Genomic DNA, 14079 nt, shown 5'->3' on the forward strand with positions numbered 1-14079 from the left:
TCCTACTTTTCAGACCTGGCCTCTGAGTGGGAAGAATGCTTTGGTCAATTGTGGGAAGGACTACCAGCGATTTCTGGTCATTGGAATACAGTTAATGCCTCAGTGAAGCCCCTACCTGATGGAATCTCTGAATTTCGGGTGCTATTTATAAAAATAAACATTCCCTGGTTCTTTCAGTTCCAGTAGATGTGGTCCTAGTAGGTGGAGGTCAGGTTCTATTATCGTTGTTATTTTGCTCATATTGAGAACAATGCCCAGGGCCTGTGAATACCAGGAAAAAAGTTTCTGCCATTGAGATAAGTTCCCTGCCCAAGAGTCTTTTTTTTTTTTTTTAAATCAATTTCTCAAATTCTGTATGCAACTAGGTTTAGGAGCTGTCCTGGTCTTCGCTGGGTGCCCTTTGTAGTTAGTGTCTGGTTGATGGGCCTATAAAGTCTCTAAGGTCCCTATGCACAGGGGCATTTCCTGTTCACCTCTTTATCCATCGCATGCTTTTGTGCTGAAACCTAGAACCCTGCTCTGAAAGTCTCACACTTCCAAAGAATGTCTCATGAATGATGGTTGGAGACAGAAATAAACTTCTTTGAACAGCTTTCTTCTTTAGAACGGGAAGAACACAAACCTCTAAAATCACCCAGTGAAACTCTTTCAGCTTAGATAATTTATTTTATAAACATGATGTCAGCTCTACCAGAGACAGAAAGAGTATCAGCTTTATCTTGGGAGGTTCTGCCTTGGGGACATTAAGAAATAAACGAGTTCTTCTAAAGAGAGCTTACACACTTTCCACCAAAGCTGGATGGATTATTCACCCACCTGCAGCAGAGCATGGGAGATATTTGTACAATATTTCAAATGCAGAAAATTGACTCCTTAGAAAAGGCAATGTTCTAAATTATGCTGAAATCTTACCTTGAACTATCAACTGTCTAAGAATGAGACCAGGAACTCCCTTCATGCTCAGAGCTAGATGCCATGATACAAATTGAGTTCATTGCATCATGGTTTATTTATCAGGTGCTCTTCTTCCAAAGAGTCCAAAGAGTTCAGAACGCATTTGTCTGTAGAGTGCCCGGGGAGTTAGATTCCGAAGGTGGGGGAAGATCCAGACAATTTTGGCTCAAAGAAAAACAGATTGTTTTTCTGTTTCCATAACCTGTCTTTCCTGAGTTTCTTTTGCTGCCTCCTAGCTGGTGAGATCAGGGCATATCAGACAGGCTGTGGGTCAGTGGGATGCAGACTCTAGGCTTGAACTTGACTGACTAAAGCTTTATCCAGTCTGATAAGCTGATGAGCTTGTAATTCTGTCTAGCATCTTGAGGTTTACAGAGCCCATTGACCTCTAGGTCTCAGGCTTCTGTGCTCAGGATCTCTCCAGGAGAGTATTCCTAGTCTGTACTTGGGAGCACTTCTAGTCTGTACTCAGGAGCACTTCCAGCCTGTACTCAGGAACACTCCCAGTCTGTACTCAGGAGCACTCCCAGTCTGTACTCAGGAGCACTCCCAGTCTGTACTCAGGAGCACTCCTAGTCTGTACTCAGGAGCACTCCTAGTCTGTACTCAGGAGCACTCCTAGTCTGTACTCGGGAGCACTCCTAGTCTGTACTCGGGAGCACTCCTAGTCTGTACTCAGGAGCACTCCTAGTCTGTACTCAGGAGCACTCCTAGTCTGTACTCGGGAGCACTCCTAGTCTGTACTCGGGAGCATACATAGTCTCTACTCAGGAGCGCTCCAGGAAAGCACTCCTAGATGTTTTGGCACCCGTATTGATTTCTGTCTTGAAATAGATTAAGATTATGAATCTTTCTCTTTTTTTTTTTTTGCCGGTGCCTTATTTCTACTTTCCTCTTTATAAATAAGATTATAATGTAACAGCTATTTAGTTTCCTACAAGCAAAGAAGAGAGGTATGGGAAGGAGACCAACATTAGCGGTGTGCTGTGGGACCCTGCGGTAACTCTCTGTGTTCGCTCTCGGCTGCAAGGCCAATGGTGTGAAAGCTGAATGGCAATGTCAGCACAGAAAGGAAACAGTCACAGGAGTGAGGTTGGACTGTAACCTGACCATAGCCGAGCTGTCCTCTGTGAACCAGGAGATATAGCTGTTCCCTTTCTTCCCGAGTCTATATGTGGTGAAAGTTACTGTAACGGTGTCTACTATTCTGTCACTACCATTATGGCTGCCCTCCTGGTGTTATCGGCTTGTCTAGTCCAGCCAAGCAAGGGATCTTTGGGGTCAGGGACCTAGAGAAACCCTAGAATGATGGCTGGATTTGGACACAGGTGTGGGAGATTAGAGCAGATCTTGATTTAATATCTACGTAATTTTGTTAAGTGCATAGAAGGAAGTGACTCTCTCTCTCAGCCAGGGGTTAGCAGAAGAGGGAAGACTTTTAAATCTTCAGGACGAAGAAAGGCCCAGGAAGTGATCGCAGAATGACTGCTGCAGGGGAATGTCCCCTATGACCTCAGGCTTTCAGTGGTGACCTCCCTATGTTGATGGCAGTGACAAAGTACTTCTTACTCCCACCCGGGTGTCCTAACAGAGCTGTGGGTGAGAAGGCAGTTGGCGTCATGGACAAGGGAACAGTGTCACAAAGATTGACACTTCACTAAGAAAGCTTCTTCAGAATCATCCAAGAAGAGTCATTTTAAGAAAGTGTAATTCCTCAGACAGGGGATATCTAAAATAGCAAAGCATGATTTAATGCTGAAAAGATTCAGAATTAACTATAAAATTAGTGCATTTTTTTTCCTTTCTGCAGTTTTGGAGATGGGATGCCATGTTGACCAGGCTGGCATAAAACTTTATATGTAGCTGAGGTTGACCTGATGACATTTGAACTCCTGATAACCCTGCTCCCATGCCCAAGTGCTGGAAATACAGGTAAGAACCACTATGCCTTGCACTAGGATGCTTTGAGAAACTGGAACTTACATTAAAAAAACGTTTTAACTGTGAAGAGTCAAGGACATCTTGACTCTTAGTTAATTTTTCTCCTTCAAAATGGTGAAGGCCTAGTCTTCAGCCTGAAGGGATGCCAGGAAATCTGATGCCTTAATGATCAAGGTCTCTCCAAGGGATATTCTTTGGCCACCATTTTCACTAAGACAAGTAATTCTAGTCAAAGACTCATTTGTAAGATAAACTAATTGTCTCTCATCTCATGCCTATAAAGTTAGCAGCCTGTTTAGCTGTGGAAAGAAAAATGTGAGGGAGAAGAATGTATTTATAGTAGATTGTAACATGAGGGCCGACTTGTTGGGGTTTCTGTCCCGCCCGGTACCCCACAGCCGGCAACTCCCAAGGAAAATCAATCACACAGAGATCTCTATAAGTTATAAAGCTGATTGGTCCATTAGGTCAGGCTACTTATTAGTTCTTATAACTTATGTTACCCCATTATCCTTATCTACATTAGCACATGGCTCAGTACCTTTTCCAGTGGGGCAGCTTACATCTTTCCTCTCCGGTGGTCTGGGCAGAACTGCTGAGGGAGCTTCCTGCTTCCCAGAATACTCCCAGTCTCTTTGCTCCACCTCTACTTCCTGTCTGGCTTTCCCGCCTATACTGCTTGCCTGGCCAATCAGCGTTTTATTAAAATATGATTGACAGAATACAGACAATTCTCCCACACCAGTAGATGATTGGTTGAAATAAGTTAACTAAGAGGAGTTTCAGAGGAGGCAGGCAAGGATATGCTTTGGCGTACTGGAGATCACTCTTGTTGGTCCTGGGTCAGAAAGACATTTTCTGATGGTGGGTTCCAAGCTTCTTGGAGAAAAAGGGAACCATGGGATGAGATACTGAACTTCAAGAGATGTCTGTAAAACTCTAGCCTTTTCACTTTGTATTCTAGGTAGTTGTTAAATGGGAGAAAATTGAGAGGATAGTAATATGAGTTAAAATCCCCCTACCCCTTTTTTTTAACATTTGTATTCCAACATACAAATTATCAAGCCTCACATCTGGCTTCTGAAAAGTGTAATATTGTTGCTATTATTAGATAAAGATAAAACACTGGGTAAAATGACCACCTCTTTGTCTTGTCATTTGTTGGGCATAAAGCTGTGCTAAGGAACTGGAGGCTTTTCTTGAAATGTAAGCGAATGGATTGTCTCTGGACTTTTGGTCCAGGCTTGCTTCATCTTGGCACCTAGACTCTAAATCTCCCAGGAATGTGGACCTTCCCCACTTGTCTTAGTTTGGGGTTCTATAGCTGTGATGAAAGACCATGACCAAAGACCAAGATGGGAGGAAAGGGCTTATCTGGCTTACACCTCCGTATCTCTATCCATCATTGAAGGAAGTCAGGGCAGGAACCTGGAGGCAGAAGTTGATGCAGAGGCCATGGAGGGTGCTGCTTACAGGCTTGCTCACCATGGCTGCTCAGTCTGCTTTCTTATAGAACCCAGGACCATCACTAACCACAATGGGTTGGGCCCTCTGCCATCAATCACTAATTAAGAAAATGCCCTAGAGGTCAGATCTTATGGAGGAATTTTCTCGATAGAGGTTCCCTTCCTTCAGAGAACTCCAGCTTGTGTCAGGTTGACATCAAACTGGTCAGCACACCTTCTCTCCACCAGTACTCAACCCAAGCTCTGTCTGCCACCTCTCCAGGGAACAAAGCCATCATTCATCCCCCAAAGAATGGGGGAGAAGCATCAGATTCCTTTCTCCCCATTTTGAGGATGGCAAAAAGATGCCCAGGGAATCGTAAAGGCCACTTTGGAGACAGTACCTGATTATAAAACCTTCAGACTTCACTGAAACTACCAAATAGAAAAAGAGTATTAGGGTTGGCAGTCACCGGGCAGGAGGGAATGACTCGGCAGTTAAGAGCAAGTACTGTATTTGCAGAGGACCCAAGTTAGGGTCTCAGCACCCATACTATAGGAATCACAACTGCCATTAATTCCTGCTTCAGGGGGATCCCATGTGTCTGATCTCTCCAGGCACCTGCACTCATTTGTACCCCCTTATTACTGAAAAAGAGTAAGTATTTTTAAACAAGCCAGATATTAGAAACTCTACTGTAATCTATGCTCCCTAGAAGAATGTTAAAGGGTGCCACAGGGTGTTTCTACGGTTAGGAAAAAGAAGTGATACAGCCGTAGGTGAGAGGGTGGCATCTTCCGTGACACTAAGTCCCCTGACTTTTCTGAGTGTTTAAGCTGTGTACTGATTATTTCAAAAGCTATGGTCCAAGAAAAAAAAGAAATTCCATCAGGAGATGGATGCATTTAGTGACAGCCTTGAGAGGGAGGTAATTTTATAACTGAGAGAAAGAAGCAGCGGTATTTAAGAAATGTACACTATCCCACTGCCCCCCCCCCAACCAACTTGATATGGAGTTGCCTACAGGCATCTTTAGTCAAGACCTGATTAGCACCTTTAGTCAAGTATGTCTGCTAATTTATGCTGGTGTGATTAAGATCTTTATTGGAAAATTGAGCAATATCAGGATCAATAGCCACAGCCTTTGAAATGATGACAAACGCTCAAAACCACGTGTGTGTGTGTGTGTGTGTGTGTGTGTGTGTGTGTGTGTGTGGCCTGTGACTGTGAGCAGTCAAAGAGAACACGCACCCTGCTGGCAATTTGGGATTCAGGTTCATGGCCTGAGAAGACAATGAAATCAGTCAGGTGTTTACAAGGGGGTATGCGGATACCATAAAACCCCTCATAATGAGTTTTGCTCAGTTCACTTGGAAAGTGAAAGGTAGAGACCAAGAAAAAACATAGCTGCTCTGTTCTGACCTTTCCAGGATATAATCAATAGGCTTATGGGATGTTTCAGAACAGTCTGTAACCAAGATCTTTAAAATAACAGAGTGAGATTTGGACAGAAGAAGGAAAATAAGATCCTATTTGCATGAATTTTTAAGACATATTTTTTTTTTTTGGTTATTTGCTTCTTTTTTTCTGGTTTATCTTATTCTCACAGGAAAACTGTGTATTTCTCCAGCTGGAAGAGAGGAAGAAGGGCAACAGGGGACATGTTGGCTTTTGTTCTGTGCTTGAAACTGCTCTTCCCCTGAGATGCTCATGGGATTAAGAACTCTTTCTTTAGGGCTGCAGAGACAGCATTGCAGAGCCTCATCCCTCCCCCTACTCCTCCCGATTCCTTCCCATGGCCCTAACATTTCAGGTCGTGGTGAACACTAAAGTGTTCCTGCCACCTTTTGGTGGCGTATATTTGAAGGCACAACAGAGAAAGCCGTATTTCTTGTAATGAAGTCTGCCCCCAAAGCCCAGCTATTGCTTTCCTGGTGCCTCCAATTTCTCTACAGCGGGAAAACTTCGTGTGAGTTCTGAGGATTTTAAGGTATTGTTTAGTTCCAGGAGTTACATTAGCGTAGGCTCCTGGGCCTGAGGCTCTCTCTCACTATTATATTTCTGCAAAAGGCTTGTTCTAGTTTGGTTTCCGTTGCTGTGATAAAACACTGACTGACCAGAAACAACTCGGGAGCTGGCATGGTGATGCACACCTCTAATCCCAACACTCAGGAGATAGAGGCAGGCAGATCTCTGTATTGCTGTGAGTTTGAGACCAGCCAGGTCTACAGAGTGAGTTCCAGGCCAGCAAGGACTTCAAAATGAGACCCTGTTGCAACTATAACAACATGAAACAAAAGCAACTTGGGGAAGGAGAAAGGGTTTATTTATTGTTTGCTCATTTGTTTGTTTTTGAGGCTGGGTGTCTCTCTATGTAGTCCTGACTGTCCTAATAACACTCTCCCTCCATATGGGCTAGCTTGGCCTTGAACTCAGAGATCCTCTGGCCTCCACCTCTTGAGTGCTGGGATTAAAGGTGTGTGTCACCACACTTGGTTTATAAGGAGCTTATTTTAGAAAAAGGGGTACAGTCCATCACCAAGGGAAGCCAAGGCACAAACTCAAGGCAGGAGCTTGAAGAAGTACCCATGGAAAAATGCTGCTTACTGCCTTGTTCAGATGACTTTCTTATACAACCCGGGACCATATGCCCAGGGTGGCACCACCATATCAAACATTAACCAAGAAAATGCCCCGTAGACACACCTACAGGCCAATCCAATGGAGGCCATTTCTCAGTTAAGGCCCCGTCTTCCCAGGTGACTCTAGTTAGTGGTAAGTTGACAGAAACTAAGGTGCACTTGGATATGGCAGGTACAAGACTATTTGTGCCTCCTGAAAAGTTCAAAGGGCAGTAGAAGAGGTGCTGTCTGAGGCTGGCAAAGTGCTTTGATCATAGACTATGCCAAAGCATTTAGTCTTAACCTCAAAAGGCCGAGCAGAGGCTGGCAATATGCCCTTCACTTCGCAGAAGGAAATACTAAGACGAGAGGTGGCCAGAGATTCTGGAAACAGCGTATAAATGTTGATGTTGGTTTTCTGCATCAATCTCTCTCCATCCTTGGAACTTACACTTCAGCACTTACGAAACTGGGCTAAGCCCAGATAATCAATCTCAGAGGCCTGCGCTTCCAAACCATGTGCTTGTGCTCACGTGTACCTGCTTGGGAGAGCCAGTTCCGCCTGTCTCTTTCGGCTCAGTTTATTTAGTGAGTTATTAACTTTTTTATGAGTATAGGCATCTTCCTGGCTGTATGTCTGTGTACCATGCATGTGCCTAGTGCCAACAGAGGCTAGAAGAGGGTGTCAGATGCTTTGGAACTGGAGTTACAGGTGGTTGTGAGCCTTTATATGGGTGCTGGGACTTGAGTCTGTCTTCTGGGAGAACAGCAAGTACTTTTAACTGCTGGTCAATCTCTCCAGCTCCGCCAACTCTGTTTATTGCTGCCATGTTGGTACGTTAAAGCCAGAGGGGATATTCATATCACAGAAATGTGGATGGCTGCAAGGCAGAGACAGTTGTTAAACTTTTGCCAGCATCCTCTGTCTTGAGCCCCGCCATTAGGGCTCAAGGTTAGTCTGAGGTTTGGATCTTATTTTCATAATAATTTTAATTTGACCCATCATAACCACATGTAGATATGGGGTGCAGTTTAAGTATTGAATATTTGTGTATATGATGTAATGATCAAATGAAGGTGACTAGTTTATTTGTCACTTTGTATATTTATTGTCCCATTGTGGTTAGAGCATTCAAAATCTCCTTATGTGGTTTTGGAATACATAATAATTGTTCTTATTATATACTCGCCCTACTATATACTTGGATCTTTGTTGATCAGCTTCTTCTCATCTACCCTCCTCCCCTTTTTATTCTGAAGTCACTTTCCTACCTGTACTTTCTATGTGGCCAAATAGGTGCAGTCCCTGAATGAGTCATACAGTATTACTTTTCTGTTTCTAGCCTATTTTGTTTAAGCATAAAGTCTAGGTCCATTCATGTTGTTACAAAGACAGCTGTGTACTGCTTCATTATATAGGACACCACACTTTCTTTCTCATCCATGGTTAGACACTTGGGCTGATGATAAACCTTGGCTCTTCTCTAAGATGTCGCATAGACAGACCTAAAGATACTCTTTCCAGTATAATTTTTTCCCCTTTGGCTACATTGCCCAGTAGTAGAATTGGGTAGTTCTATTTTAGTTCTTTGAGAAAACCTCATACTGTCTTACATTATGACTGTACTAATTTACATCATATAAGAGTTTCCTTCTTCATAGCCTTTCCAACGCCTGATTCTTGTCTTTTGGATCCTAGCCTTCCTAGCTGATATGAAATGATGTCTCACAGTCATTTTAATTTGCAGTTCCCTGATTATTGGTGATGGGGACCATATTTTCATATAACTTCTAGCCATTCATATACATTCTAAGTGTCTGTTGAAATCTTTAGCCCATTTTCACTGGGTTATTTAGTTTTAGGTATTGAGCTGGTGAGTTTCTGATATTTTCTGGGCATTAATTCTTTTTCAGCTGCACACTTTGTTCGCTAGCTCCTTTTCCTTATTCCCTAACCAAAACACCTGACCAAAACCACTTAAGGGAGGGAAGGTGGTGGAGGGCTTGGCTCACAGTTGCAGAGGGTCTCAGTCCATCATGGCAGTAAAGGCATTGCGCAGGGGCTGCTGTGGCAGTGGGGATTTATGACTGCAGCTTTCACACCGTGGCTGATCAGGAAGCAGAATCAAAGGCAGGTACAACCTCCAAATCCTGCATCCAGGGGTCTACCTCTGTTAACCTGACCCCGGGTCCCAAAGTTTCTATAATTTCATAAAATGGTGCATCATCTGGATGATCATGTGTTCACATATGTGAACCTGTGTGTGTGTCGGGGGCCAGGTGGCTGGGATTTCACATTCAAGGAACGACATTCTATTTTTGTCTCCCATAGGCTCAGCGCCCTTGTGTAATAGAAAACACATTCAGTCCAACTTCAAAAGTCTCCATCATCCTAACAGTTCTAACACTGTTCAAAGTTAAAACACTGTCCAGATTCTCAACTGGAGAGATGGCTCTGCAGTTAAGAGCACTGGCTGCTCTTCCAGAGGGTCCAGCACCCACATGGTAGCTCACCACTTTTTGTAACTCCTGTTTCAGGGGATCCAACACCCTCACACAGACATATATTCAGACAAAACACCAATATACATTATATATATATATATATATTAATATAAATTATATATAAATCCTACTGGGTATATATATTACCAGGGCACAAAAGAGTTGCTTGGGTCTCAAAAGAGACTTTGGATACACACACACAAACAACACACACACACACACAAACAACACACACACACACACACAAACAACACACACACACACACGTGTGTGTGTGTGTGTGTGTGTGTGTGTGTGTGTGTGTGTGTGTGTATTTCCTGGTAGGATCAAAAGTCAGTTACATATTTCCAATATACAGTGGTTAAGAGTAAGCATCCCCATTTGAAAAGGGAGAAATGGAAAGATACTTAGCAAAGACTGGACCAAAAGCAAGACAGACACAGTAAGACAAATATAGTCTGTATGGAGTTTCAGGTTCAGGATCTGGAGTACATATTGCCTGACCTCAATGTCTTTTTTCTGGAACCTTGGTGGAAACCTCTGGTTCCACCATGCTCACATTCCACATGCCTGCAAAGCTGGCACCATGTGACCAGCATCAGATACAGCTGGCTCACACTGGACCATGCTGGAGCAACCTCTAAGTAACTGTGTGTCTGGGACCAGGAATGAGCTTCTCTAGACCAGTGTGTTCCAACCTATGAAGCATTCTCTTTGCAAATGAAAATCTTCCATGTTAATAACCTGGAGCTTTCTGTGGGTGGGCCTTACCCTCAGGGCAACTTTCCTGTTGTCACGGAGCACAGTGCACAGTTTCTGTTTCATGATGCTCATCTCTTTAACCACCACAGCTACTTTGTCTGTGCCCACCATGTCCGTCCTTTAAATGCATCCACACTCCTCTCTTTACCATGTTGTGGTGTGGGAGAATTGTCTGTATTCTGTCAATCATATTTTAATAAAACGCTGATTGGTCAGGCAGGCAGGATAGGCGGGAAAGCCAGACAGGAAGTAGAGGTGGAACAAAGAGACTGGGAGCATTCTGGGAAGCAGGAAGCTCCCTCCGCAGTTCTGCCCAGACCACTGGAGAGGAAAGATGTAAGCTGCCCAGCTGAGAAAGGTACTGAGCCATGTGGCTAACATAGATAAGGATAATGGGGTAACATAAGTTATAAGAACTAATAAGTAGCCTGACCTAATGGGCCAATCAGTTTATAACCTTATGGAGTCTTGTGAGTGATTTTCTTTGGGACTTGCCGGCTGTGGGGTGCCGGGTGGGACGGATACCCCAACAGCCGGCCCGTCATGTTACAATGTTGTGTGGGCCCCACATCTTTCTACTCCACATTTTGCTTTGAATTCTCATTATGAATTTGTCTAAAAACATCTACTAACAACCTCACCACTGGTAGGTGCTACCCTGTCTTAAGATTTCCCCCACCAAACAAATTACCTTTGAACTCCTACTTGCTCAGATTTTCAGGACACAGGCAGATAGATCCTGTCAGGTTCTGTGCCAGAAGACAACACAAACGACTTCTTTACTGATTCCTGATAGAGTCCTGTTTCCGTCTGAAACCTCAAGAGCATAACTTTTGCTGTCTACATTCTGTCAGTGGTCTGGTCTTCCAAACTCTCACCAGCGTGTCTCACTAAGGTCTGCTTGAAATGTTCTATGGATTCCTTAGCCTGCATCTGTTGAGAACCAGAGCAATCCAAGGCTTTCTCGGGGCCCTGACGGAAGGCAAGAAGAACCTAGCTCTGTGTCCATGCCCAGGAGCAGACTTGGCAAGGCCCAGTCTGGGATTGGATCCATGGCCTCAGAAGTATCCAAGGAGTTAAGGTTTTGGCTCCTGAGAACTTGGCTTTTCCCTCAAAAGAGACTGGATTCATCTGTCCCAAGGCTGCTGTGTGATTGGTCTATAATTCTCTTGAGATACCCTGGAGGCAGAGATATAACCCTAGTTGTATCTTCAACCCTAGTGACCCACCCGCACCAGGCAGTCCTCGTGTCCCAAAGGTTTCATAATCTCCCCACTGTGCCACCCACTGGGGACCAAATGTTAAGATACTTGAGCCTATGGGGGACATTTCAAAGCCTCTGAGTTTGCAGATCTTTCCCACTGAGTTGCTTCCTTAGCTACCTGGCAGCTTTTTAGTGTGGTATAATCCCTTTTGTCAGAATTTAGAAAGATTCTTGTCCAGACCAATGTCACAAGTGAAGCATTTTCTCTATGCTTTCTTTAGTGCTTTTTATAGATTTGCGTCTTGCATTTGATTTATCTTTTCTTTTTTTGAGGAAGAATATTACTATATAGCCCAGGCTGGCCTCGAAGTTATGACCCTTCCTTCTTATTCATCTCAGGATTACAGTCATGCCTCAGCTCACACTAATGTCTAAGCCGTGTTGGCTAGATATTTGTAACTACTAAGGCAAATTTTCAAGGTTAATTTTCATTTCCTCTCATCTCCTTTCCTCTTCTCTTCTCTCTCTCTCTGCAGATATTCAGCGTTTGTACTTTTTTGTAGAATCATTTTTCTTTAAATTAAGATCGTTCTTTCTACAATATATGTTACTGATACCTAGTGAAAGTCAGTTAGCTGTAGATGTGTGGGCTTATTTCTGAGATCTTTATATTACCCTACCACTTCATATACCTTCTTTACCACACCCCCATGCCTTGGATTGCTATCGCTTTATACACATGGACTAGGTTGAACTGAGAAACTCATATGCTCTTTGGTTCACAATCCTTGATGCTCACTTCACTATCAGTGACATTGACTATTCTACATGCCTCTGGTCACGGTTCTCGTTCCTTCCTGGATTCTTTCAGAGCTTTCTATCCGTGGTTCTCTGGACATTCAGATTCCAGAGTAGGAATGGAGTGTGGGTTGTTTCCCTTGTGGGCTGTTGTTGCTGTTTTCCCTGCTTTCCCCGGACCCTCAAACAGAACTTGAGGATAGAGAGAGTGAGTACCATTTAGAGGTGTTATTAATGATGTTAACAATTCCACAGAGGTCTGTCTTAAGCAACAGAAAAAAATGACTTGAAAGGCATATTAAAATAGTTTGAAGTGTGGGGGTAACAACTATTCAGGATAAATGCCACGAGACAGAGGACTCTGTGGGCTCGGCTCTAATGGTATCCGAATGTTCTCCTACTGTGGCTTCCTTCTGGGCCTTGATGTGCTTTTCTTCCAGGACTTGATTTGTGATTAAAAAAAGAAATCATAATTGGTTTACAACAAAAGCTCATCAAGGCTTACCCTTGTTCGTTGACAGGAGGAGAGACGGGGCAGGAATAACCCAGAGCAGGGAGCGTAGACGATCCCTGCATAGACGATCAGGAAAGTTCTGGAAGGAGATGCAGGCGACAGCAGCAGCTGATTCTAACAGTGTCAGCTGTCTATCTGCAGGGCATCTGTAGACAGGAGGCTGTCCTAACGTCAATCATCACTACCTCTACCCCTTCCCCAGGTATGTGAGGGCTGTGCTCCTTGAGATCCAAAGGATCCTGCAGGACTCTAACTTTTCCATCTCTTGTTTCCTGCTCTCTTGGCTTTCTATGCCAGGAGGAGAACCCAGATGAATGCGACCGACCGGAAGACCCTCCATCTAGTTTATAGAATGGTGTCAAGGCAAGTACTGGGGCCCAGGAACCACAAAGGTTCTGCTGATTACAGCATGGGGAACCTCCACTTTGATTCTCTCTGAGACACTGCCAGTTAGGTTTGGGGGACAGGGTGAATATGCGCTTTTGGAGGTGCATATTGATGACCATGTGACAGTGTCCATGGAGTGGAGAGGGGGTGTGCAGTAAAGGGGAGCAGATTCTGGCTCTTGAGTGCTGCCATTCCAGTCTTTGCTCATGACAATGCCCTGGAAGAGTCCACTGTGTCGCTTCTGCTTTCTGTCACATGGGTCAGATTCGCTATACTGATTCTGCCAACACGCGGAAGATTGTCTGAGGAGACGATGATAAGCGAGAGAAGCGTGCAGTCTTAAAAATGGAGAGAGGAGCAGGCTTATCTGAATCACGGAGTCCTTTCCTAGACGGGCCCAGATTGTTGTCCTACACGTGTGCCGTTGGGCAGCCCATCTCTGCAGAAGCCGCTGGGCTCTGGAACACAGGGACGCTTTGAGATGAGCCAGCCTGCGCAGTGGACCTGTTATTCTCAGGGCTTCCTCCTGTGTGTTTTCTTCAACATTAACAAACTTCCTGTGGCTCTGCACCGGACGCCTGTTTTACCCACCTGGCATGGCCCCGATCACCTGGTCAGTCTTGGCTGATGGCCTGTCTCATCAACATTGGTGCCTTATAGTTGAACTTGAGGGTCCTTCTTGGGAAGCCAGACAGATGCAGACTCCCAGGACTGATATAACGGTTAACCCCATGTCAGCATGTGTGGAGTCTGGTGGATCTAAGCTTTGGATGGCACTTGCCGAGAAAGTGTCTGTCCTTCCTTCTCTCCATCTTTCTGCCTGCACATTCCCGTAGCCAGCTGCTTGTGTCTTTCAGATTGATGAAGGTGTCAGCTCCTCTTTGTGTCTGGCAATGGACTGCTGAGGATAACAGCTCTCTCCCTCTTTTGATAGCACTTGAGCCCGA

The sequence above is a fragment of the Myodes glareolus genome, chromosome 11, assembly GCF_982192425.1.
Source record: "Myodes glareolus chromosome 11, mMyoGla1.1, whole genome shotgun sequence".
NCBI classification, from domain to species: domain Eukaryota; kingdom Metazoa; phylum Chordata; class Mammalia; order Rodentia; family Cricetidae; genus Myodes; species Myodes glareolus.